This window comes from Pseudophryne corroboree, chromosome 5, assembly GCF_028390025.1.
Source record: "Pseudophryne corroboree isolate aPseCor3 chromosome 5, aPseCor3.hap2, whole genome shotgun sequence".
Classification (NCBI taxonomy): domain Eukaryota; kingdom Metazoa; phylum Chordata; class Amphibia; order Anura; family Myobatrachidae; genus Pseudophryne; species Pseudophryne corroboree.
In genome coordinates, this window is record NC_086448.1 from 39,873,985 (window position 1) to 39,901,634 (window position 27,650).

At 44.4% G+C, this 27,650-nt stretch overlaps 1 protein-coding gene across 5 annotated transcripts in view; it reads left to right on the forward strand.

Moving 5' to 3' along the window:
* Window positions 1–27,650, forward strand: part of LOC134927157 (uncharacterized) — a 190,995-nt gene that overhangs the window by 83,228 nt on the left and 80,117 nt on the right. The window contains exon 2 of one of the 5 annotated variants that reach the window (XM_063921227.1): window positions 15,166–15,324. The exons of the other annotated variants lie outside the window; for them this stretch is intronic. The gene's annotated coding sequence lies outside the window, so the exon portion shown is untranslated. The remainder of the gene's footprint in view (window positions 1–15,165; window positions 15,325–27,650) is intronic. 5 annotated transcript variants of the gene reach the window in all.

The following is a 27,650-nucleotide window of genomic DNA, read 5'->3' on the forward strand; positions in this document are numbered from 1 at the left end:
GCTTTCACAATGCTGCAGGAAGCATGTGTAGTACCCTAAATAAATTTGAATATGTTACAATGGAGATGTCTACTACAGGCCTTACCTGTTACCCGGCTGCAGCATGATGTGAGGGTTCTCTTCATGCTGTGACACCAATCTGTTAGTCCCCTAATCCACACCACGACAGAGAGGAGAGAATTCCAACCCTAGGCACATTAATTTTACACTGGCATAAGTGCAACAGGTTTACTCTTTACTTGTGACATACCATACTGTATGGGATCGGTATGAAATACCTCCAATCAAAATCCCGACAGAAATTGACCGACGGTCAAAACCCCAACAAGGTCAAAATCCCGACATGGACAAAATACCGACATTTAAAATACCGACAAGGTCAAAATACCGACATGTAAAATGCCGACAGGTCAAAATATCAACATGCTTTTTTCATTGTTTTGTGTGTATGTCGACATAGGTTGACATGGACACCATATAAGTGTACCGCTGCCCTCGCCATGCTTCAGGCACGGTGCCTCGCTGCGCTCGGCACACTATTATATTTCCCTTCCAGGTCCACTGGGATGGTAAAGTATGAACAAGTCGGTTTCAATGAAAAATTCATGAAAAACTCATGTTGGCATTTTGACCTGTCGGCATTTTACATGTTGGTATTTTGACCTTGTCGGTATTTTAAATGTCGGTATTTTGTCCATGTTGGGATTTTGACCTTGTCGGGATTTTGACCGTCGGTCAATTGCTGTCGGGATTTCGACCGTCTGGATTTTGATTGGAGGTAAATTGACTGCATCCCTACTGTACATTGAAGAAGATATGCACTTTAAAAACAGTATGCGGTCAACACAAATATATGCCTGGTACAAGCATGCACATATAGAATATATATGCTTTTGACACATACTGTACAATTAGTTAAAACAAGATAACGGATATTATCCTCTTGTGGCTTACGACCTCAATTTAGCATTATGATGCAATATGATAGCTCATTATGGATGATAACCTGTTTCTACTGATACTTACACTGATACTTATAAGATATAATTATGAACCCTACTGTTAATACCTTTACAGTGGTGAGTCTCTAATCTTACAGGTCATGGGGCATATTCATCTGCATTTTCACCTAAATTTGCAGTGTGAAAATTTATATTTTATGCAATTTATTAAAGCTCTTGCCAGGTGATAGACTCCAATGAGAGTCCATCTCAGCGAAGAGCTTGAAGCAGAGTGATGTCTTACGCCAGGGCCATAACTAGAGTGGTGCTGCCTATCGCCTGCAAAAGTCAAATTGTCATAAGTTATATCTAATTAATCTCCTCTGCCAGTGACTGCCCCCACCCCGTCAGGCCTGGCAGCACTAAGGGATCTATTTATGAAGTGGAGAAGTGAGCCATTGGAGAAGTTGCCCATTTCACCCAATTAGCTGCTACATATATTTTCATAGAATGCACTTGATAAATGTTACTTCAGTGTTGATTGGTTGCCACGGGCAACTTCTCCACTGACTCGCTTCTCCATTCTTTTCACTGCTTCATGACTAGATCCCTAAGTCAGTAAATAACTGAAGCTGCAGCTCCTTCCCATCCTGAGGTCCACCTCCCTGCCATCTACCTCCAATCAATTCAGTCTCCACTTGCCTGAGCTTCAGAGATCTCTGAGGAGAACAGCAGGGACCCGCTGGGAGATATCCCCTCTCCCAAGCCCTGCTGTGCTCTGCACCCACACTACTGCCTGAGGAGTGAGTGAGGAAGGGACCAAAGTGCAGCGTGGACAGCATGCACACCAAGCTGTGTCCGGGGTTCTCCGGCACTTTGAGGTGAATGAGTCCTGTGGGCTGAGCGCTGAGCAGGTCCGGAAAATCAGAGACCAATATGGAATGAATGGTGAGTGGCAGAGCAGGCAGCACCCTCGCCTGATGAGCGCATGAGCTACATTCCCTCCCTGTGTTATTATTATACATATGCCCACGGGGTTCCCATACACAGATGTTGGGTACAGGCAGAGAGAGGATGTGGCCAACATCAGTCCTGTCACCCAGCCACAGGGTGATGTTACGCTAATGCTCTCACCATCAGGAGTGACAATTCACTGTGTGTGTACATGTGTGTTAGTGTACTGTGTGTATATGTGTGAGTGTGGGTGTGGAGGCCTGTCAAGGATGTTTAGTTGCAATATTTAGTTTAGGCTACATGTGCTTCGCCCCTGGTACATAGTTAGGATTGTTGTAATAAGAATCCTTCTGTCCTGTCCTTTTGTCCTTTCTCAATGGACAAGACTATATCGGCCAAGTGGTACTTATCTGCGATCAAATTCTGTTTCTATGATCTTTTCTCCCACCCAATGTCTTGGCCACGCCCTTGACCTTCTCTTCTGTGTATGTGCTCTTTCTGACTTCTCCAACTCTCATTTGCCACTCTCTGTTCACCCTCTAGTTTCCTTCACTATTTTCTCATCTCCTGCAGCCCACCCCACACCCAAATCTACCATCACCAGGTGCAGTCTCATTGCTCTTCACCCCGCTATTCTCTCCTCTTCACTTGATACTCTCCTCTTATCTACTCTGACCTGCCCCAACCAGGTGGCCTCCTTGTACAAACTCACCCTCACCTCCACTTTCAACTAGAGATGAGCGGGTTCGGTTTCTTTGAATCCGAACCCGCACGAACTTCACTTTTTTTTTCACGGGTCCGAGCGACTCCGATCTTCCCGCCTTGCTCGGTTAACCCGAGCGCGCCCGAACGTCATCATGACGCTGTCGGATTCTCGCGAGACTCGGATTCTATATAAGGAGCCGCGCGTCGCCGCCATTTTCACACGTGCATTGAGATTGATAGGGAGAGGACGTGGCTGGCGTCCTCTCCATTAGAATAGATTAGAAGAGAGAGAGAGAGAGAGAGATTGTGCAGACAGAGTTTACCACAGTGACCAGTGCAGTTGTTGTTAAGTTAACTTTTATTTAATATATCCGTTCTCTGCTATATCCGTTCTCTGCCTGAAAAAAACGATACACAGCAGTCACACAGTGTGACTCAGTCTGTGTGCACTCAGCTCAGCCCAGTGTGCTGCACATCAATGTATAAAAGCTTATAATAATTGTGGGGGAGACTGGGGAGCACTGCAGGTTGTTATAGCAGGAGCCAGGAGTACATAATATTATATTAATTTAAAATTAAACAGTGCACACTTTTGCTGCAGGAGTGCCACTGCCAGTGTGACTAGTGGTGACCAGTGCCTGACCACCAGTATAGTAGTATATTGTTGTATACTATCTCTTTATCAACCAGTCTATATTAGCAGCAGACACAGTACAGTGCGGTAGTTCACGGCTGTGGCTACCTCTGTGTCGGCAGTCGGCACTCGGCAGGCAGTCCGTCCATCCATAATTGTATAATTATATACCACCTAACCGTGGTATTTTTTTTTCTTTCTTTATACCGTCGTCATAGTCATACTAGTTGTTACGAGTATACTACTATCTCTTTATCAACCAGTGTACAGTGCGGTAGTTCACGGCTGTGGCTACCTCTGTGTCGGCAGTCGGCAGGCAGTCCGTCCATCCATAATTGTATTATTATAATATATACCACCTAACCGTGGTTTTTTTTTCATTCTTTATACCGTCATAGTGTCATACTAGTTGTTACGAGTATACTACTATCTCTTTATCAACCAGTGTACAGTGCGGTAGTTCACGGCTGTGGCTACCTCTGTGTCGGCAGTCGGCAGGCAGTCCGTCCATCCATAATTGTATTATAATATATACCACCTAACCGTGGTTTTTTTTTCATTCTTTATACCGTCATAGTGTCATACTAGTTGTTACGAGTATACTACTATCTCTTTATCAACCAGTGTACAGTGCGGTAGTTCACGGCTGTGGCTACCTCTGTGTCGGCAGTCGGCAGGCAGTCCGTCCATCCATAATTGTATTATAATATATACCACCTAACCGTGGTTTTTTTTTCATTCTTTATACCGTCATAGTCAGTCATACTAGTTGTTACGAGTATACTACTATCTCTTTATCAACCAGTGTACAGTGCGGTAGTTCACGGCTGTGGCTACCTCTGTGTCGGCACTCGGCAGGCAGTCCGTCCATCCATAATTGTATTATAATATATACCACCTAACCGTGGTTTTTTTTTCATTCTTTATACCGTCATAGTGTCATACTAGTTGTTACGAGTATACTACTATCTCTTTATCAACCAGTGTACAGTGCGGTAGTTCACGGCTGTGGCTACCTCTGTGTCGGCAGTCGGCAGGCAGTCCGTCCATCCATAATTGTATTATAATATATACCACCTAACCGTGGTTTTTTTTTCATTCTTTATACCGTCATAGTGTCATACTAGTTGTTACGAGTATACTACTATCTCTTTATCAACCAGTGTACAGTGCGGTAGTTCACGGCTGTGGCTACCTCTGTGTCGGCAGTCGGCAGGCAGTCCGTCCATCCATAATTGTATTATAATATATACCACCTAACCGTGGTTTTTTTTTCATTCTTTATACCGTCATAGTCAGTCATACTAGTTGTTACGAGTATACTACTATCTCTTTATCAACCAGTGTACAGTGCGGTAGTTCACGGCTGTGGCTACCTCTGTGTCGGAACTCGGCAGGCAGTCCGTCCATCCATAATTGTATTACAATATATACCACCTAACCGTGTTTTTTTTTTCATTCTTTATACCGTCATAGTCAGTCATACTAGTTGTTACGAGTATACTACTATCTCTTTATCAACCAGTGTACAGTGCGGTAGTTCACGGCTGTGGCTACCTCTGTGTCGGAACTCGGCAGGCAGTCCGTCCATCCATAATTGTATTACAATATATACCACCTAACCGTGGTTTTTTTTTCATTCTTTATACCGTCATAGTCAGTCATACTAGTTGTTACGAGTATACTACTATCTCTTTATCAACCAGTGTACAGTGCGGTAGTTCACGGCTGTGGCTACCTCTGTGTCGGAACTCGGCAGGCAGTCCGTCCATCCATAATTGTATTATTATAATATATACCACCTAACCGTGGTTTTTTTTTCATTCTTTATACCGTCATAGTGTCATACTAGTTGTTACGAGTATACTACTATCTCTTTATCAACCAGTGTACAGTGCGGTAGTTCACGGCTGTGGCTACCTCTGTGTCGGCAGTCGGCAGGCAGTCCGTCCATCCATAATTGTATTATAATATATACCACCTAACCGTGGTTTTTTTTTCATTCTTTATACCGTCATAGTCAGTCATACTAGTTGTTACGAGTATACTACTATCTCTTTATCAACCAGTGTACAGTGCGGTAGTTCACGGCTGTGGCTACCTCTGTGTCGGCACTCGGCAGGCAGTCCGTCCATCCATAATTGTATTACAATATATACCACCTAACCGTGGTTTTTTTATACCACCTAACCGTGGCAGTCCGTCCATAATTGTATACTAGTATCCAATCCATCCATCTCCATTGTTTACCTGAGGTGCCTTTTAGTTCTGCCTATAAAATATGGAGAACAAAAAAGTTGAGGTTCCAAAATTAGGGAAAGATCAAGATCCACTTCCACCTCGTGCTGAAGCTGCTGCCACTAGTCATGGCCGAGACGATGAAATGCCAGCAACGTCGTCTGCCAAGGCCGATGCCCAATGTCATAGTACAGAGCATGTCAAATCCAAAACACCAAATATCAGAAAAAAAAGGACTCCAAAACCTAAAATAAAATTGTCGGAGGAGAAGCGTAAACTTGCCAATATGCCATTTACCACACGGAGTGGCAAGGAACGGCTGAGGCCCTGGCCTATGTTCATGGCTAGTGGTTCAGCTTCACATGAGGATGGAAGCACTCAGCCTCTCGCTAGAAAACTGAAAAGACTCAAGCTGGCAAAAGCACCGCAAAGAACTGTGCGTTCTTTGAAATCCCAAATCCACAAGGAGAGTCCAATTGTGTCGTTTGCGATGCCTGACCTTCCCAACACTGGACGTGAAGAGCATGCGCCTTCCACTATTTGCATGCCCCCTGCAAGTGCTGGAAGGAGCACCCGCAGTCCAGTTCCTGATAGTCAGATTGAAGATGTCAGTGTTGAAGTACACCAGGATGAGGAGGATATGGGTGTTGCTGGCGCTGGGGAGGAAATTGACCAGAAGGATTCTGATGGTGAGGTGGTTTGTTTAAGTCAGGCACCCGGGGAGACACCTGTTGTCCGTGGGAGGAATATGGCCGTTGACATGCCAGGTGAAAATACCAAAAAAATCAGCTCTTCGGTGTGGAGGTATTTCACCAGAAATGCGGACAACAGGTGTCAAGCCGTGTGTTCCCTTTGTCAAGCTGTAATAAGTAGGGGTAAGGACGTTAACCACCTCGGAACATCCTCCCTTATACGTCACCTGCAGCGCATTCATAATAAGTCAGTGACAAGTTCAAAAACTTTGGGTGACAGCGGAAGCAGTCCACTGACCAGTAAATCCCTTCCTCTTGTAACCAAGCTCACGCAAACCACCCCACCAACTCCCTCAGTGTCAATTTCCTCCTTCCCCAGGAATGCCAATAGTCCTGCAGGCCATGTCACTGGCAAGTCTGACGAGTCCTCTCCTGCCTGGGATTCCTCCGATGCATCCTTGCGTGTAACGCCTACTGCTGCTGGCGCTGCTGTTGTTGCCGCTGGGAGTCGATGGTCATCCCAGAGGGGAAGTCGTAAGCCCACTTGTACTACTTCCAGTAAGCAATTGACTGTTCAACAGTCCTTTGCGAGGAAGATGAAATATCACAGCAGTCATCCTACTGCAAAGCGGATAACTGAGGCCTTGGCATCCTGGGTGGTGAGAAACGTGGTTCCGGTATCCATCATTACTGCAGAGCCAACTAGAGACTTGTTGGAGGTACTGTGTCCCCGGTACCAAATACCATCTAGGTTCCATTTCTCTAGGCAGGCGATACCGAAAATGTACACAGACCTCAGAAAAAGAGTCACCAGTGTCCTAAAAAATGCAGCTGTACCCAATGTCCACTTAACCACGGACATGTGGACAAGTGGAGCAGGGCAGGGTCAGGACTATATGACTGTGACAGCCCACTGGGTAGATGTATGGACTCCCGCCGCAAGAACAGCAGCGGCGGCACCAGTAGCAGCATCTCGCAAACGCCAACTCTTTCCTAGGCAGGCTACGCTTTGTATCACCGCTTTCCAGAATACGCACACAGCTGAAAACCTCTTACGGCAACTGAGGAAGATCATCGCGGAATGGCTTACCCCAATTGGACTCTCCTGTGGATTTGTGGCATCGGACAACGCCAGCAATATTGTGTGTGCATTAAATCTGGGCCAATTCCAGCACGTCCCATGTTTTGCACATACCTTGAATTTGGTTGTGCAGAATTTTTTAAAAAACGACAGGGGCGTGCAAGAGATGCTGTCGGTGGCCAGAAGAATTGCGGGACACTTTCGGCGTACAGGCACCACGTACAGAAAACTGGAGCACCACCAAAAACTACTGAACCTGCCCTGCCATCATCTGAAGCAAGAAGTGGTAACGAGGTGGAATTCAACCCTCTATATGCTTCAGAGGTTGGAGGAGCAGCAAAAGGCCATTCAAGCCTATACAATTGAGCACGATATAGTAGGTGGAATGCACCTGTCTCAAGTGCAGTGGAGAATGATTTCAACGTTGTGCAAGGTTCTGATGCCCTTTGAACTTGCCACACGTGAAGTCAGTTCAGACACTGCCAGCCTGAGTCAGGTCATTCCCCTCATCAGGCTTTTGCAGAAGAAGCTGGAGGCATTGAAGGAGGAGCTAACACGGAGCGATTCCGCTAGGCATGTGGGACTTGTGGATGCAGCCCTTAATTCGCTTAACAAGGATTCACGGGTGGTCATTCTGTTGAAATCAGAGCACTACATTTTGGCCACCGTGCTCGATCCTAGATTTAAAGCCTACCTTGGATCTCTCTTTCCGGCAGACACAGGTCTGCTGGGGTTGAAAGACCTGCTGGTGACAAAATTGTCAAGTCAAGCGGAACGCGACCTGTCAACATCTCCTCCTTCACATTCTCCCGCAACTGGGGGTGCGAGGAAAAGGCTCAGAATTCCGAGCCCACCCGCTGGCGGTGATGCAGGGCAGTCTGGAGCGACTGCTGATGCTGACATCTGGTCCGGACTGAAGGACCTGACAACGATTACGGACATGTCGTCTACTGTCACTGCATATGATTCTCTCAACATTGATAGAATGGTGGAGGATTATATGAGTGACCGCATCCAAGTAGGCACGTCACACAGTCCGTACTTATACTGGCAGGAAAAAGAGGCAATTTGGAGGCCCTTGCACAAACTGGCTTTATTCTACCTAAGTTGCCCTCCCACAAGTGTGTACTCCGAAAGAGTGTTTAGTGCCGCCGCTCACCTTGTCAGCAATCGGCGTACGAGGTTACATCCAGAAAATGTGGAGAAGATGATGTTCATTAAAATGAATTATAATCAATTCCTCCGCGGAGACATTGACCAGCAGCAATTGCCTCCACAAAGTACACAGGGAGCTGAGATGGTGGATTCCAGTGGGGACGAATTGATAATCTGTGAGGAGGGGGATGTACACGGTGATATATCGGAGGGTGAAGATGAGGTGGACATCTTGCCTCTGTAGAGCCAGTTTGTGCAAGGAGAGATTAATTGCTTCTTTTTTGGGGGGGGTCCAAACCAACCCGTCATATCAGTCACAGTCGTGTGGCAGACCCTGTCACTGAAATGATGGGTTGGTTAAAGTGTGCATGTCCTGTTTTGTTTATACAACATAAGGGTGGGTGGGAGGGCCCAAGGATAATTCCATCTTGCACCTCTTTTTTCTTTTCTTTTTCTTTGCATCATGTGCTGATTGGGGAGGGTTTTTTGGAAGGGACATCCTGCGTGACACTGCAGTGCCACTCCTAGATGGGCCCGGTGTTTGTGTCGGCCACTAGGGTCGCTAATCTTACTCACACAGCTACCTCATTGCGCCTCTTTTTTTCTTTGCGTCATGTGCTGTTTGGGGAGGGTTTTTTGGAAGGGACATCCTGCGTGACACTGCAGTGCCACTCCTAGATGTGCCCGGTGTTTGTGTCGGCCACTAGGGTCGCTAATCTTACTCACACAGTCAGCTACCTCATTGCGCCTCTTTTTTTCTTTGCGTCATGTGCTGTTTGGGGAGGGTTTTTTGGAAGGGCCATCCTGCGTGACACTGCAGTGCCACTCCTAGATGGGCCCGGTGTTTGTGTCGGCCACTAGGGTCGCTAATCTTACTCACACAGCTACCTCATTGCGCCTCTTTTTTTCTTTGCGTCATGTGCTGTTTGGGGAGGGTTTTTTGGAAGGGACATCCTGCGTGACACTGCAGTGCCACTCCTAGATGGGCCCGGTGTTTGTGTCGGCCACTAGGGTCGCTTATCTTACTCACACAGCGACCTCGGTGCAAATTTTAGGACTAAAAATAATATTGTGAGGTGTGAGGTATTCAGAATAGACTGAAAATGAGTGTAAATTATGGTTTTTGAGGTTAATAATACTTTGGGATCAAAATGACCCCCAAATTCTATGATTTAAGCTGTTTTTTAGTGTTTTTGGAAAAAAACACCCGAATCCAAAACACACCCGAATCCGACAAAAATAATTCGGTGAGGTTTTGCCAAAACGCGTTCGAACCCAAAACACGGCCGCGGAACCGAACCCAAAACCAAAACACAAAACCCGAAAAATTTCAGGCGCTCATCTCTACTTTCAACACGCTTTTCCTTTCCTCTTCTGTCCTTCTTCTCTGATCCAAGCCCCAACCTTGGCACTCAAAATTCATCCATTTCCTTCAAAATGGCATTGTCAAACAACGCTAGAGGAATTCTCGCTCTTTGGTGGATTTCCTCCACTTCAAGTTCATTCTCTCTCGCTACTGCCTTACCCTCTCCCTTGCCACACAATCTTGCTTCAAGTCTCTTATCTATTCTCAGTCCTCTAATCCCCACCACCTCTATGCAACATTCCACACAGTCCTTCACTCCCACCCTAGGTTACTTTGCCTCCTTTTTCACCCCAGTCCTGACCCCAACACCCCTAATCCCTGACCTTAACTCAACCTTAACCCCAAATCTCACCCTAACCATAACCCCTAACCCTAAGGATACCTAGTACAGACTAGACCAGTGGTTCTCAACCTGTGGACCTCACACAGTTCATATTTTCCAGGTAACCTGGCTGGTGTATGACCAACTGTCACATTTTAACAATACACATAAGACTTGCAAAATGTGAACTGTGTGGGATCCTGAGGACCCAGTTTAAGAACTTGTGCACTAGATGATAAATTGGACAATTGTCCAATTGACAATTGTCTACATCGTCCATTGTGTACACACTATCACGCACTCCTGTGCGTCATTGCAATGCAGGCTGATCAGAAGACATTTTAAATGACAACATGCTTCTGGGCGATGCCACTGAATGATATATATCATACGTTCATGCGCTATATCATTCAGTGTGTACAGGGCGAACGATGTACCATTACATCGGTCATCCCGTTGACCGGGAACCACATCGTCTAGTGTGTACCCCGATTCCTAAGCCAAACCACTAAACTAACCATAATACCTAACCTAAACCACTAATCCAGGCTTTTTTCAACCAGTATGCCGTGGCACACTAGTGTGCCGCGACCGGTTGCAAGGTGTGCCGCGGAGCCAGAGCAGCTTCCTGCACCTTCAGAGTGAACTGTTGGCCCGGGCTCTTCTTAGAGGATCAGTCATGCTCCAGCCGTGACCTATGCCTTGATGACGCAGCGGTGAGATATCACAGGTCACAGCCGCCGCATCTCACCACCCAGCCAGCCCACCCGCCTGCATACACATCTTCCAGTTTCCGCCTGCATACACCGCTTTCCTTGACCACCCATATCCACACTTGCCCGACCGCCCGCTGCTCAGTATTCACAGCACTCCACTATGAACAACCCCCACCACTGAGGGACAGGGAGGAGGACAGCTGACAGGTAGGGGCTAATATTTGTTATTTTAGTTCTCCTGTGGGGAACAATAGGATTTATGTGGGGAGAATAAGGATTTATGAATTTATGGGGGGAACAATGTGAATAATTCATGTGGGGAGCAACATGATTTATGTGGGGAGCAATGTGATTGTTTTTTTTGTGTAGGCCAATGTATGTGTGGATTTTTTTTTTTACTATGAGGGCCATTGTGTGTGTTTTGTTTTTTTTCTGTGGGGAACTGATGGCGTGCCTTGGCAATTTTAAAATATTGTTCGGTGTGCCGCGACTAAAAAAAGGCTTAAAATCATGACTAATCCAACACTAATACACTAATCCAAACCCCTAAACTAACCCTAATACCCTAAACTTAATACCTTAACACTAAAGGGTCAAACGGGATGAGGTTCTTATCTGTCGTCAAATACTATGGCCCTCATTCCGAGTTGTTCGCTCGGTATTTTTCATCGCATCGCAGTGAAAATCCGCTTAGTACGCATGCGCAATGTTCGCACTGCGACTGCGCCAAGTAACTTTACTATGAAGAAAGTATTTTTACTCACGGCTTTTTCTTCGCTCCGGCGATCGTAATGTGATTGACAGGAAATGGGTGTTACTGGGCGGAAACACGGCGTTTCAGGGGCGTGTGGCTGAAAACGCTACCGTTTCCGGAAAAAACGCAGGAGTGTCCGGAGAAACGGTGGGAGTGCCTGGGCGAACGCTGGGTGTGTTTGTGACGTCAACCAGGAACGACAAGCACTGAACTGATCGCACAGGCAGAGTAAGTCTGGAGCTACTCTGAAACTGCTAAGTAGTTAGTAATCGCAATATTGCGAATACATCGGTCGCAATTTTAAGAAGCTAAGATTCACTCCCAGTAGGCGGCGGCTTAGCGTGTGTAACTCTGCTAAATTCGCCTTGCGACCGATCAACTCGGAATGAGGGCCTATGTTTCTATGTAATGCAGTGTGCAAAGATGCATCTCAGTTCTTGCATATTCTGCGGCATGCTTTTACACAGGGGAGGGGCACTGTAACAACACTAGACGCACCTGCAGCAAAATACACAAACATGCATCTCTGAGTCAGGAACTAAACGTGCTAGATCATTTTTTGTGTCCTGGATTTGAAACACTAGAGAGAAAAATTACGGACATTTTCACGCTATTCTCTAAGGTACAGTAATTACTATTCAGAAAAACAGACTTCTGAGAGATGGTCATTATTTCCATAAAACTAATCCAGGAAATATGTACCCGCTGTATAAGGAGCGAAGAGTTAACTATTCAGGCACACTGTGATGTATGAGACTGGTCTCAGCCTAGTTTGTATAAGACCTAGTTAACACACCCTGTGTAAAACTGTCTGGTCTATGACATATTCTGCCGTTTTCTACTTAATCATTACTTGGCGGAATTCAATGATACGTAGAAAGTGACAAGACGAATGGCTTGTGTTTTAGGCTAATGTTTTTTGTTACAAATAAACTATGTCAGAAGAAAAATGCGTTGGCTCTCAGTCACATAAATCATCTTCACAATATGATTTTGTTTGTGTTGTCGATTCCCCAAAAAGGGCGAATGATTCAAAAAGAGTCACGCAGTATAATAGTGTTACAAATTAATTTACTTATATTTAGCTCCCGTGACAAGTCCGATTATTTATTTTCTAACAAATGAAATTGCTTTTGTCAGGGTGGTATTCTCGCTTGGCACAGATAATGGTGAAGGAGGTAAACCTGATAATGCATCACGAAAACTATAAAATGCGATAAATGACATTAACAAATGTTACTTTTTATATCCATTGTATGTTTCTCCCTGAGGTGCATACAAAGCAAACCGGGTAATCCTATAAAGTAGAATACAGTCTCTATCTGGCCGGTTCCTCTATTGCCAAGACACTGTTCACCATATAAAGGCAGTGTTCTATGTAAGAAGGGATTGCAAAAATAATATTACACTGAAGGCTGTAATTTCAATGACATGCCTATGTTATTTGCGCCCATTAGGACTTGATAGTCAAACACTCCCACGGGATGTAGAGAAAAGCAATGTTACATCCCCCACCTCTAACATGACTTAAATTGCCTGGGGAGCATTATCATCTAAACACAAGGTACACAACACCAGTATGACAATAACATATCGTTGGATTCTTTACTCCTATTTTGTTTATGTGTTATACAAAATTTTTTATCTGTCAAGAAACAAAGTGTTACCCCCAACCACATTCAATACCATGCACCTCACGCCTCCTGGTATTAAAGGCATTATATTATGCTCAGATCAGTTCTGTAACGTGTGCACTGCCAAGCCTGACATACATTATATAGTACTTCACTATTAGTATTCTGATGTGCGAGAATATATTGTGCGTTGTCAATGCAGGAATATATTTTGCAACCAACTGTTTTGTGATCACACGCAATTTGCCTGTAGTTGTGGGCAGCTATGTAAGCCTATTTTAATACTTTATACTAATGCAGAATTACATTACATTAATATGTGGCTTGTGGGGGAGCCAGTTAATTCCCTGGTGGGCTCCACTGCTACCAGGCCATGCCCCTTTCTGTGTGGGGAGGGACATAGTGGGCTGTGAAAGGGGAGATCAAGGTTGTGCTGCCCAGCATGTTCTGGTGTGTTTGGTGGTAGGGTGCCTTATGTCGGTTACACTCTGTATTACTGTATATGGCTGTCATTGAGTTGTCTGCATTACATGGCTGTATACTGGACTGTATTGTCTCAGTATTTTATGTTGGTCACTCTCTGTACTATATGGTGGTCACTGCATTGTCTCTGCATTATATGGCAGTCACTGCATTGCTCTCTGTATTATATAGTGGTCACTGCGATGCTCTCTGTATTATATGTCAGTTACTCTCTGTATTATATGGCAGTCCCTGCGTTACTCTCTGTATTGTATGGTGGTCACTCTGTTTTCTCTGTATTATATGGTTGTCACTGCTTTGCTCTATATGGAGTTTACTGTGTTGTCTCTGTTTTATATGGTAAGCACTGTGATGCTCCCTGTATTAAATGGTAGTCACTGTGATGCAATTTATATAATATGGTGGGCATTGTAATGCTCTCTGCCAAACCCATTCAATCAGCTGGCAGCACCTCTTTAGCTTTGTGTCACCTCCCTTTAGTGGGCCCCTACCATTGCATTCCCACTGTGGATCCTTCATGCCCCATTCCGACACTGCCATCCACTGATTTTACACTGACCGCTGCAACTGTCATCATTAGTATTTGCAAGAGATCGCTGCACCTGTCAGAAGCAGGCTGTACGCATGACTCAATCATATGGAGCTTTAGATACACACCCACTACACTCCCATGATACTCCAGCAAGTCAGAGTGGTTATATGTGCCCGCATTATTGCTGCCCAATTCCCAACCCAAAACACCCCATAACTGACAGATCCGGCCAAGTTGCATCTGACTCAGGATAGGACGGACATATGCAAAAATGTGCAAAGTCGCTCCTGCGCCATATGCATAAACTCGCCATTTGCGTCCATGAAGATAGGTCCGTGGGACTCAGAATCAGACCCTAAATGCCCTTTGAAAGATGGTTTAAATCCTGTTACTTGTTTGGACAATTCAAGGGTTTCTTAGGTGGGTTTTCGAGAAATGTTTTACCTGCAGCTGCTCTCTCCAAGTTGTGTTTCAAGTTAACAAATGAATCATGATGTTCTGATGAACAAATTGGTGGGGTTAGGGTCTAAAGGGACCAAGTGCCAAAAAAAAAAAAAAAAGACTCCAGTCTTTGTGTTCTCCATCGGGGTTTCACGCCAAGTGCCAAAATGGCCACTGAGACCTCTCTTGAGCTTGTGCGGAGCCATCTTGACATTATGTAATGTTTAGGGGTGTGCGCCAGCCCATTTTTCAGGTTTTATGTTTTAAGTTTTGGATCTGGATCTCCTTCGTGTTTTGTATCTGGATTGGTTTTTCCAAACCCACCCTTGCAGGATTTCTTTTTGGTTTTGGATATGGATTTAAAAAAATTTTTTTTAAAAATCATCAAAACAGCTAAATTAACAGAATTTGAGGTTGTTTATGTTCCTACAGTATTATTTACCTCAATAACATTAATTTCCACTAATTTCCAAACTATTTTGAACACCTCACATCTCACATTATTGTTTTTATCCAGTTTAGGCCAAAAGGTTGCACCGAGGTAGCAGGACGGAGCAGCAGCAGCAGCCCTTGAATGTATATACTGAGACGACAAAATATAAAAAAAGAAGAATGTATTTTTAAATAGACGCATTAGGCAAGGCTCAAGATTTCAGTTCACAAAAAGATGATTAAGGTAAAGAAGAATAAAGAAGACAATATTTTAGATGTAATTTATTTAATTTATATTAATTTCAATTTATTTTAATTTATTTTATTTTATTTACAATCAAGTTCTTCATTTCCTCCAAGATATCTTCGATATGCAGAAAGTTCACTATATGAGTGTGAAGAGTTATTTATATTCATTTAATTTACATTTATCTGATTTATATTATTGATAATATTAATTTGAATTAATTACAATGTGATGATAAGAAGAATTATGAAAATAGGAGAATAAGTTATAATAAGAATACGAGCAACAGACACCACACCCTGAAATGGACGGAGCATGCCTGGATGTATACTGGGAGGATACAGCACAAAATAAAAAAGATGTCTTTTATTTTGGGTGGACTGACAGAACACCCCTAGATGGACGGATCAGCTGCAGTCCCGGGATGTATAATGGGATGACATAACACAAAATATGACTTTTTTTTTTAAATACAAATTTTTATTGTTTAAAGATAGAGGTGTATACAAACAAAGGATGTATCATCAAATACAAGAAATGCAGGAATCCAAGTGTACAAAAACAGTCAACATGGTGATCCAATCCGTATACAACATATTAAATTGGGAAGAAACATCGGCAAGTACAATGCAGATTGGACTAGAATTAAGGATTCAATTATGTTAGTACATGTAAAACAAGAACGATACTTAAAAGAAAAATAATAATACAAAGGATAAAAGAAAAAGAGAGAGAGAGAAAGAAAAGAAGACAAAAGAGGGAAGGGAAAGGGAAGGGGGGGTATCTGATCCTTTATATCGAGAGAAATCTGAAATGAAGTATAACAACCTATACAAAGTTAAATAATAAAACAATGTTAAGTGGCATTAGGAATTAGTAATAGTACGTAATAGATGCCAATCCGTATTTTCATATACCTTCATGATTCTATCTTGAGTAGACAAGTCTAAAGAATGTATGAATGGGGACCATTTGGCATAAAACCTTTCAACATGTTTATCCATATTGGGAAAAGTATTATTTCTATCAAAGTAAAGGAGATGTAAAAGCTTTTATTTAAGTTCTTGCAAGGATGGAGAAGAAGAGGAAATCCAATGTGTAAGAATGATTTTCTTTGCAAGTGTCACAATGGTAACCAACAACGGAATATGGGGTGTAAATTCTCTATTAGGGAGCAAATTTTTAAAATTCGCACATAGGCATGCTAGAGGATTAGGGTAAACATGTGTGGAAAATAAAGAGTTTAGGTATACAATTACTTTATTCCAGAAGCGCTATATTTTACCACATTCCCAAAAGCAGTGGAAAAAATTAGCGTGTGAGTAATGACATTTAAAACAGGAATCTGATGTGTTCGGTAACATATGTTTTCTTAGAGCAGGGGATATGTAGGCTCTATGTATAGTTCTCCAGTGCACTTCCTGGAGATAGGAGGATTTCAAAAATTTTAGAGTTTTAGAGCAATGTTCGGTAAGAGTCAGGGAGGAATCAATGTCAGGGATAATGCCAGGTTGATGCCAGTGATTGCCATGATTTCGTATTAGAGATAGGTAATAGTATAGTATAAAGAAGTTTAATACAATAGGGAATAGTATTTAATAGGCGTAAAAGGGAATTAATGGGATCAGTTGAGTTTTGATGCCTAGTTTTAGAGTCTAAAGAAAAGACATAGTGCCGTGTTTGTAAATACATGAAAAAATTAGAAGTGTGTAGAGAGAATTGTGTTTGAAGAGTAGAAAAAGACAGTATTTGCCCTCCAGGATCAAAGACCTGTGAGGTGAGCGAAAGACCTTTATCTTTCCACGTGAGTAAAATTGGATTAGATAGCGAAGGGTAGAATGAGGGGTTGCCCCAAAGTGTATTATATGGAGAAGAAGACGGATTTCTTGTCAATTTTGTATTAATAGTAATCCAAGCTGAATAAGTGTCTTGAAACAAAATATGATGTAAAATATTCAAAGGAATGTCAGATTTTTTAGAGTGAAGAAGGGCACTGGGAGAGTATGGACTGAAAAGGGCTGTGTCTTGAGAAATTGAAGTGTAAGTGGATTTAGAGAGTAGCCAATCTGAAATATATCTGAAATGAGTGGCTAAAATATATAGGAGGTCATTCCGAGTTGTTCGCTCGCAAGGCGATTTTAGCAGAGTTACTCACGCTAAGCCGCCGCCTACTGGGAGTGAATCTTAGCTTCTTAAAATTGCGAACGATGTATTCGCAATATTGCGATTACAAACTTCTTAGCAGTTTCAGAGTAGCTTCAGACTTACTCGGCATCTGCGATCAGTTCAGTGCTTGTCGTTCCTGGTTTGACGTCACAAACACACCCAGCGTTCGCCCAGACACTCCTCCGTTTCTCCAGCCACTCCCGCGTTTTTTACGGAAACGGTAGCGTTTTTTCCCACACGCCCATAAAACGGCCTGTTTCCTCCCAGTAACACCCATTTCCTGTCAATCACATTACGATCGCCGGAGCGAAGAAAATGCCGTGAGTAAAAATACTATCTTCATTGCAAAATTACTTGGCGCAGTCGCAGTGCGGATATTGCGCATGCGCACTAAGCGGAAAATCACTGCGATGCGAAGAAATTTACTGAGTGAACGACTCGGAATGAGGGCCATAATTTTAAGTTTGGAAGGGACATACCTCCGTGAGATCGGTGAGTCTGCAGTTTGTAGAAAGCAATTCGAGGACGTTTATTTTGCCATATAAATCTTGAGGTAAACTGGTCAAAGCGTTTCAAGTCAGAGATAGAAAGACTGATTGGTAACATTTTTAGTAAGTAAAACATTTTAGGAAAGATAATGCATTTAACCACCGCTATTCTTCCAAGAATAGATAGTGGTAAATTCAGCCATGAATCATAAAGTGAGGATATTTTAGCAAGAGACGGTGTGTAGTTGAGTTTATATAAAGAAGAGAGATCAGAAGGTAGGTGTAGGCCTAAGTTTTTAATATCCGTTTTGATTATGGATAAGGAGAGAGGGTTTGTGGGAAGTTGTGTGGAAGTACCGGGGTCTTCTAATGTTAAGATTTATGATTTAGCAGTGTTTATCTTAAATCCTGCTTGGGCACCAAATTTAGATATCAAAGAAAATAATGAGGGTAGGGAGGTAGAAGGGTTAGACAGGAAAAGTAATAGGTCGTCTGCATAAAGGGCAAGTTTTAATGGGATATTTCCGACTAAAATACCATGAATGTTAGGGGAGTTCCTGATAGAAATTGCTAAAGGCTCGATAGCAATAGTGAAAAGTAAACGAGAAAGGGGGCAACCTTGACGGGTACCCCGAGAGACCGTGAAAGGAGCAGATAAATGTCAGGTTACAGTAGAGCTGAGAGATCGGAGAGGAATATAGGATTTGGATAATAGAGATAAAGGATGAGGGATAACCAAAAAGTTGCATGGATTTAAAAAGGTGGGACCACTCCAAAAGATCAAACGCCTTTTCTGCGTCTAAAGCTAGTATAATATTATGTGACGATGTGGGGTGTGTTTTCAAATGTTGGATTACAGAGAGAACTTTACATACATTTGTAACAGAATGTCGGCCCCAAATAAAACCGGATTGGTCTGGGTGAATTATGTGAGGGAGGGAAAATTTTAGACGATCAGCTATGTTTTTTGTAAAAATTTTATAATCTGAATTTAATAGAGAGATTGGGCGATAGGAACTTGGGAGGGAGGGGTCTCGTCCTGGTTTTAAGAGAACTTTAATTGTTGCACTATTAAAGTATAGGGGAAGAGACTTTGAAAAAAATATTGAGTTGTACAATGCCAGAAGGTGCTTATCAATTTTGTCTATTTATAATTTATAAAATTCATTAGAAAAACCATTGGGTCCCGGAGCTTTATTATGTTTCAGGTGGCTAATAGCAGAGCGAACTTCTTCTGACGTAATGGGGGTATCTAAGGAATCAAGAAAATCAGAAGGAATTTGGGGTAATTGAGGAAAAGACCAGGGTTGGAGAGTCTCATCAGAGGGGGGTAACTGTCCAGAATATAATGTTTCATAGAATGATTTCATAATAGTTGCAATGGTTTGGGGGTCATTAGTTAAGGAGCTGTCACGAAGTTTTAAAGGATGTACTATCATAGGAGGAGAGGTACCTTTCAGAATATTAGTTAGAAGCTTACCTATTTTATTTCTGAATTTGTGGAACGGAAAATCGACTTTAAATTTATATTTGTCTCCCATCAAAGAGAGAAATTCGTTAAACTGAAGTTTTAATGTTAAATATGCAGATTTAGTGGACGGAGAGGAGTGGGTTTTGAAAACTTGAAAAGCTGCAGAGAGGGCATGTTGTATCTCTAAATAGGATTGAGCATATTTTTTCCTCAAGGCCGTGAAATATGAGATAATGTTACCCCGAAGTACCGATTTAGCTGTTTGCCAAAATTGAGGGGGATCTAATTCCGCATGTTGTTCGTTTGAAAAATAAAAGGAGTCCCAAGTCGCCTGCAGGGAGTCACAAAATTTCGTAGAGTTAGAAAGATGAGAGGGAAATCGCCACTGAGGGGTCGGAGTATGAGTAGGGTGTAAAATGAAAGAAAACCAAATCAAAGCGTGATCAGAGATAAAAATGGGTTCAATGGCTGTATCTATAACTGATGGGAAGAGATGTTGGGATATAAACACATAATCGATTCTAGAGAATGTATCGTGGGCAGAGGAGTGGCAAGAAAATTCTCTTTCTATCGGGTGAAGTGCACGCCAGATATCAGTTAGTTGCAAAGTTTCAGAGAAGTGAGGTATTCCAAGTATAGGAAGGTGTTGAGGAGTCCTATAAGTATTGGAACGGTCTAAATAATTAGAAGAGATTAAATTGAAATCACCACAAACAATAAGATTATCATTGGAAAATGGAGTTAATTTAGCTAGTAACATCTGAAAGAAAGATTTTTTGTAAGTGGTAGGAGCGTAAATATTGCAAAGGACTAAAACACGTGAATCAATAGAGAGTTTAGTGAGTAAGAATCGGCCATTAGGATCTATATCAGAGGATAACACAGTAATGTTAAGGTTACTTTTTGCCAAGAGAACAACTCCCTTAGATTTAGAGTTATATGGAGCTGCTGCTATGAGGGACCAGTGTGACATCTGCAATTTCATGGATTCCTGTTGTGTCAGATGAGTTTCCTGAAGAAATGCAATATTAATATTTGTCTTGGATAAATACATAAGGATTTTACGGCGTTTAGCCGGGGAGTTGATTCCACCAACATTTAGTGTACCAATTTTAAGGTCATTCATTTAAATGTCGAAGAAGGCTAGAAAAGGAAAAAGAGCAACCTTATATCAGAAGTATGGATCAGAAAAAGGAAATAGGAAATGGGGATGGGGGGAGGGGCATAGGGGAAATGCAAATACATATAAGAAAATGTGGTAAATGTTTGACAAGCAAACAAACTTCCTGGCCAAAAATACAGTATGAGAACTGAAATTAGTTTAAACATTACTTCTAGGCCGGAACATCACCCCAGATAATTTCCCGACAACGGCATCTGGGTAAAATTAAACCATATAATATAATAGAGCGAAACCAAGAAATGTAACAATAGGCATAGGATATGTTAAGAAATATACTATCTTTAAAGAAAAGCATCTTTAAGCATAAATGTTTGTGATAATCACAAATGAGGTACAAAATAGCCTGAAAACGAGAGCTTATCTTGATAAAGACTCCCTGTTTAAGTGATATGCAGGTGAATAAAACTTAAATGGAATGGTGAAATCTAGGTGCTTGTCTCCATCATAAATTCGAAGATTAGCTGGATAAATTAAGGAGAATTTGCGTTTGGCGGACACTAATTTTGTACAAATGGGGTTAAAAGCCTTTCGAGCTCTTGATAATTCGGCCGAAAAGTCTTGAAATATGAACAGTCGGTTGTTCTCCCACTGTAGAGACCGAATCTTCCTAGACGCAGACCATATGGTAACTTTGTGAAGATAGTTGAGGCATCTGAACAAGGTGACCCGAGGGCAACCCTCAGAGGAGCGAGGCGGAGGCCCTACACGGTGCACGCGTTCAATTACTAGGTCTTTGCAGACGTCAGTGATACCAAGGAGGGTAGGGAGCGTTACTTGAACAAATTGAGTGAGCCCGTCTCCTTTCACCGATTCCAGTAGGCCGACCAGCCTAATATTATTTCTTCTAGACCTATTTTCTGCGTCATCTAGCTTCATCCAAAGCTCGTAATTTTCTTTTTCAAGACGTTTAATACAGCCCTGGACATCAGCCATATCATGACAAAGACCTTCAATTCTGTTCTCATTAACAGAGACTTTATGTGAGAGATGTTGCAGTTGGAGTGAGATATCCAACACTGCCTTCGACAGTAATGGAGATACAGCTTGCGTTATGGCTTCTGTCAGATCTGCATATGTAATAGGTGAATCAGGAGATCGGTCAGTTGGTGGGGTACATGAGAGAGATTATGATGCAATCAGTTTTTTAGGAGCTGGAGATGAAGGGGGGGGGGAGGGGTAGTAATGCCTGGAGCCTTGGTTGAATTAGCTCTCCTTTTTTTCCTGTCTAACAGGGAGGGAGGAGGCTGGGGCCTTAGCTGCAGAATTGGGGGATAAGAAACGGTCCATCAGTAATAGGAGGTGAGGAGGAAACAGGAGACTTGAGCACAGTTAATATATCACTGCATTCAGTGTAATGAGAAAAAGCTGGGTGATGTGTAGAGAGGGCCTTTTGGTAAAGGCTATAATAATGCTGTGAGGCGTCTGAGTATAGCAAAAGCTGTACCTTTAGTGTGCAGTGTCTCTGGGAGTAGCTGAGAACACCGTCTATCCGTTCTGAGGTAGGGAGACTTGGCCGGTTGCTATGGAGATTGTACCCGGCCTTGTGGATGGGGCACACCGTGAACTTCCTCGGCGGCTTCCCAGATTATATGTATCTGTAGCGTTGCTGATGGCGACCCACGCGCCTGAGAGGCTGCAGATCGTGGCATCCAGTCTCTCCGTTGTTAGCTCTGTGAGAGCAGCCGCTGTGACACGCTGACTGGCGGGTGTTTCCTGCGATAGCGAGGCGGTTCAGCGTGGACGTCTGACACCGGAGGAGACTCGCGAAATGGCACCGCTGAGGTTGTTATGGCGATCACGCCTGGCCTTGTGAGTGCGGGACACCGTGAACGTCCTCGGCGGTTTCTCAGGCAGTGTGTGCTAGTAGCGTTGCTGGCGGCGATCCACGCCGCTGAAATAAATGCTGCAGACCTTTGCACTCAGCCTGTCCCACTAATAGTTCCGTGATAGCAGCCGCAGTGACGGGCTGACTGGCGGGTGCCTCTTGCGATAGAGGAGCTGCTCGGGGTGAACGGCTGACGCCGGAGGAGTCTCGCGGGATGGCACTGCGGAGGCTTTAGCGAGGTGGCTGGCTCCTGGAGACTGTAAAAACAGTCGTTATAACGGTGCCGATGTCTGGAATTATCGGAGCTCTGCTGTGGTGAGTCTTCACAGCATGAGACCGGAACCGGAAGTTCCATATGACTTTAAATCAAAATATAGATATTATTTTCTGCTGCGGAGTACACTGGGCTCCACAGGGAATGACATTGGGGGTGTAGAGTAGGATCTTGATCCGAGGCACCAACAGGCTCAAAGCTTTGACCTTCTTCCCAAGATGCATAGCGCCGCCTCCTCTATAACCCCGCCTCTGTGCGCAGGAGCTCAGTTTTGTAGTTGGTGCCATGCAGTAAGCAGGCATACAACAGGTGGGCTGCTACAGCAGCCCTGAGAAGAGCGTTTTAAGCGATGATGGAAGACTTCAAGGGCTGCAGCAGTGATAGGTGTCAGTCTGACATCTCCTGCTGCAGCTCCATCACTTCCCACAGCGGCGCTGTATACTCCCGCGCCCTGGTTGCCGGGTACTTACATCGAAGGCTCTGGTTTGCTCACAGTTAGTCACACACTCGCCAAAGTTCTTCTGGATCACATGGCCGCACTCAGGTAGGAGGTAAGTGGGTCCCCTAGGCGGATCCCACTGAAATTGCGATCCGGCGCGGCCAGTGGGAGGCGGGCCGCACGCGCTGGTGTGGACACTGTGGTCGAGCAGGGACTCCACTAAACCACCAGGGCAAGGGCACAGGTCATTTTTTACCTCATAAAAAAACGTTTTTATTACAGCCCATAGTACCAGTGGTGAGGTCCAACAGGGGGATAAGGCTTGGACCTGTAGCCCCTCCCCTATCGCCAGGGCACAATTTACAGTAACTTTCCCGCCCTGGAGCTTGATATATCTCTCTCCCTCACTCCCAGTCAGTGTTTGGGTGCCATTACACAGAGCAGCACTGTTTCTGGGACTGTTTAGGCAAATACTCCTTTGTAAAGCCGCCTGCACGTCAGTGCTGTGCATTTTACAAGACACTTATGTATTCTACATGTCTATTGACAGTGTTAGTTAAGAAACAGTGCATTTTGTCAGGGTTAAATAGTACAAGTACCCTGTGATATACATCCAGTCTTTACTGTGCAGTGATATATCTACTAATTATATAGCTATGCTGAGTATTACTTTGTATTGCTAGTCCAGTGCAGTTTTATTGCATGTCATAATTTCTTTATTGTACATTGTGGACAATATGTGTATGCATGTAGCTGCTGTGTGACCTCCATTTTGTGTCTTTCACTCAGATTGCTATCCCTATATTCTATAACCTGAGGGGGCTGCGTGCATCAGGTTTATCATTTAATATAGGTAGTTCACAGGATATATTCAGTGTGTATTTTTCTCTGTGATTTTTAGTCACGATATACCTCTTGAATTCCCTGTTTGTGCTGATACACTACACAGGGGGTTCTTATCAGGTATTGTGCTGCTGACATTGTACTGTGTTGCCTTGCATTGAGCTTATAGATATTTCAGCTACAAAGGGCAGTGGTGCTGGGGCTGATCCCACATTGCGTGGTGGTGACGCTGCAGACACATTTGAGGAAAACATAGCAGCTGAGGGTTCAGGTTCTGGGTGATCCTTACCCCCAAGTGGGACTGTAGCAATGGGGTTTAAAAATGACCCACCTTGGGCTACTTTCTCCATGTTATTGAATATGCTGGTAACTAGACTAACGCCCCCTATGGGACCTCCTGTGCCGGTACAACTGCTTATGGTCCCCGCGGTTAACCTGCCATGGCCAGATCAACTGTCTGCTCAGTTACAGCAACTGAACCTATCACACACTACTCAAAAGTCTAACCCTCGCACGCCTAAGACCAAGGGGTCCAATAAGTAGGCCATTACTTCCTCACAATTCACCAACGTCCCAGACTCCTCGTCTGATGAGGATGGCGTTTATACTGACCCCACAGATTCTGATCCCGACGCTTCTGATGGGGAATCTGTTTCACAGGTGGATGTTCCTGACTTGTTGGAGGCTATCAGGACCATTCTTTAAATTACTGATGACCCAGAGTCTGATGCTGGCCCTAAGAAACCGGACAGGTTTAAACGTCAGAAAGTGGTTAAATAAGCTTTACCTCATTCTGACCATTTAGTAGACATATGTCAGGAGTCTTGGGAAAATCCAGGAAAGAAATTCACGCCTCACAAGCAGATGCTGGCTCGCTACCCACTCGCAGCGGAGCTAAGTAAAAATTGGGAAACACCCCACGCAGGTGGCGCAGCTGGTGGTATCCTCAGCTCTGCCGGTAACTACGTTACGTCTCTGAAATAACCGACAGATAAGCGCGTGGAGGGTTGTTTAAAGACAATTTACACCCTAACTGGTGCTGCGCATAGGCCCACCATTGCAGCGACATGGGCTGCAGAGGTTATTGAAACGTGGGCTCAGGAGCTGGAGGCGGAGTTGCCTTCAAACGCTTCTGATCATGCTAGACAATGTTTATCTTACATTGTCACAGCTTCTCATTACATTTAGGATGCAGCTTCTGATGCCGGTATTCTGGTGGCCAAGGCTTCTACTACGTCCATTTTGGCTTGCCCGATTCTCTGGTTACGGTCCTGGTCTGTGGATCTGGACTCTAAGAAAACTCTGGAGGTACTCCCTTTTAAGGGAGACATTCTTTTCGGAGAAGACCTCAACAAGATAGTGGCTGACTTAGCTTCTGCTAAAACAGCGTGTCTACCTAGTACTGCTGCTTCGGTGCCGAAGGCTAAGAGTACTCCATTTTGCTCCTTTCATCCTTCAGGGAAAGCAAAAGGTCAGGAGTACCCTAAACAGGTTTGTACTTCCAAACCCAATAAACCCAAACCCAAACAGTACTGGGATGCCCGTCAGCCTGTTTCTAAAACTGACAAGCCTGCCGCATGACGGGGCGGGCCTCCCTCTGGCCCGCCCCGTCCAGTAACCTGCCTGGTTATGGGAAGTCGTCACTCGAGGTTACGCCGTATGTTTCAAGAATTGTCCCCCTCATCGATTTTGCCTGACAGACGTCCCTTCCGATTAGGTGAAGGCAAAAACTCTTCATTCAGTGGTACAGTCACTCCTGGACACAGGAGTGGTAGTACAGGTGCCTTTGGCTCAGAGAGGCAAGGGGTGCTCTTCACCACTGTTCCTAGTCCCAAAACCAAATGGGTCATCCTGGCCCATTCTCAACCTCTAGTCCTTTAACAAATTTGTGAGGGCCTCCAAGTCTCGTATGGAAACTCTTCGCTCTATTGTTATAGCCTTGGGACCTGGGGATTATATGGTCTCCCTGGACATACAGGATGCTTACCTGCATATTCCCATTGCAGTCTTGCATCAGCAGTACCTGAGGTTTGCGGTTGGCAACCTCCATTACCAATTTTGGGCGTTAGCTTTTGGTTTGACCACGGCTCCACGAGTCTTCACCAAGGTCATGGCGGTAATGACGGCTGTACTCCGCCGTCAAGGGGTCAGGATCCTACCGTACCTGGATGACTTGTTGATCCTAGCAAATTCCCCAGAAATTCTCCTACACCATCTAGATCTGACTATCCAGTTTCTGCAAGCCCACGGGTGGCTCATCAACTGGAATAAATCTTCCTTGGTCCCTGCTCAGAGCATGGTGCACCTGGTGGCGTTGTTGGACACTCAAAACCTGTTCTTGTCTCAGGAGAAAGTCCTGAAGCTTCAGGAAAGGATTTGATGCTTCCTATCTTGTCGGCAAGTGTCGATACATTCAGCAAAATGCAAGTGCGAGGTCTCATGGTGGCGGCTTTCGACATGGTGGAGTACGCTCAATTCCATTCCCGCCCTCTGCAGAAACTGATTCTTGCCAAGTGGGATGGCCTGCCTCACCGGATCAGGTCTCAAATTATCTCCTTGTCTCCGGAGGTCCGTCTGTCACTGAGCTGGTGGCTTCAGGACCAAAGATTAAGCAGGGGTCATCCCTTCTGGATCTCCAACTGGGTCCTTCTGATGACGGATGCCAGTCTGAGAGGTTGGGGCGCGATGTTGGAGCAACACTCTCTTCACGGTCGGTGGACCTTCATTTATTGACCTTAGCCCAGCATTTAATACAGAACAGATCTGTTCAAGTACAATCGGACAACGCCACCATGGTGGTGTACATCAATCATCAAGGCGGCACTCGAAGCCGCATGGCATTGAGGGAAGTATCATGGATTCTTCAGTGGGTGGAACGCCAGCTGCCAGCCAGATCGGCAGTGATCATTCCGGGGGTCCTTAACTGGGAAGCAGACTTTCTCAGTTGTTATGACGTACACGCCGGAGAATGGAGCCTCCATCCAGAAGTGTTTCAACTCCTCGTGGACAAGTGGGGCCTTCCAGATGTGGACCTGATGGCATTTCGACACAATCACAAGTTTCCGGTCTTCGGAGCAAGGACAAGAGATCCTCAAGCAGCATTCGTGGACGCACTGGCAATTTCATGGAACTTTCGGCTGCCATATGTGTTCCCTCCGGTGTCACTTCTGCCCAGAGTAATAAGGAAGTTCAAGCAAGAGGGAGGAATCCTACTTCTGATCGCTAGATGGCATTGGTTCTCAGACCTTCAGGGTCTCTCGATAGAGCGTCTCCTTCTACTTCCGCAGCACCCGGATCTCCTCGTTCAGAGCCCCTGTGTATATCAGGATTATCAGGATTTAGCCCGATTGGCTTTGACGGCGTGGCTCTTGAAGCTTCCATCTTCAGGGCCAAAGGATCTTCTGAGGCGGTCATTCAAACCATGTTGATGGCCCGGAAACCGACTTCTGCTCGGATTTATCATAGGGTCTGGAATTTTTACTTTGCTTGGTGAGCATCTAACAGTCATGATGCTTACAAGTTTAGTACGGCCAATTTTTTGGCCTTTCTACAACAGGGCCTGGACTTGGGCCTTCGTCTGGCCTCCATCAAGTTTCATATTTCTGCCTTGTCGGTTTGGTTCCAGAGGAAAATT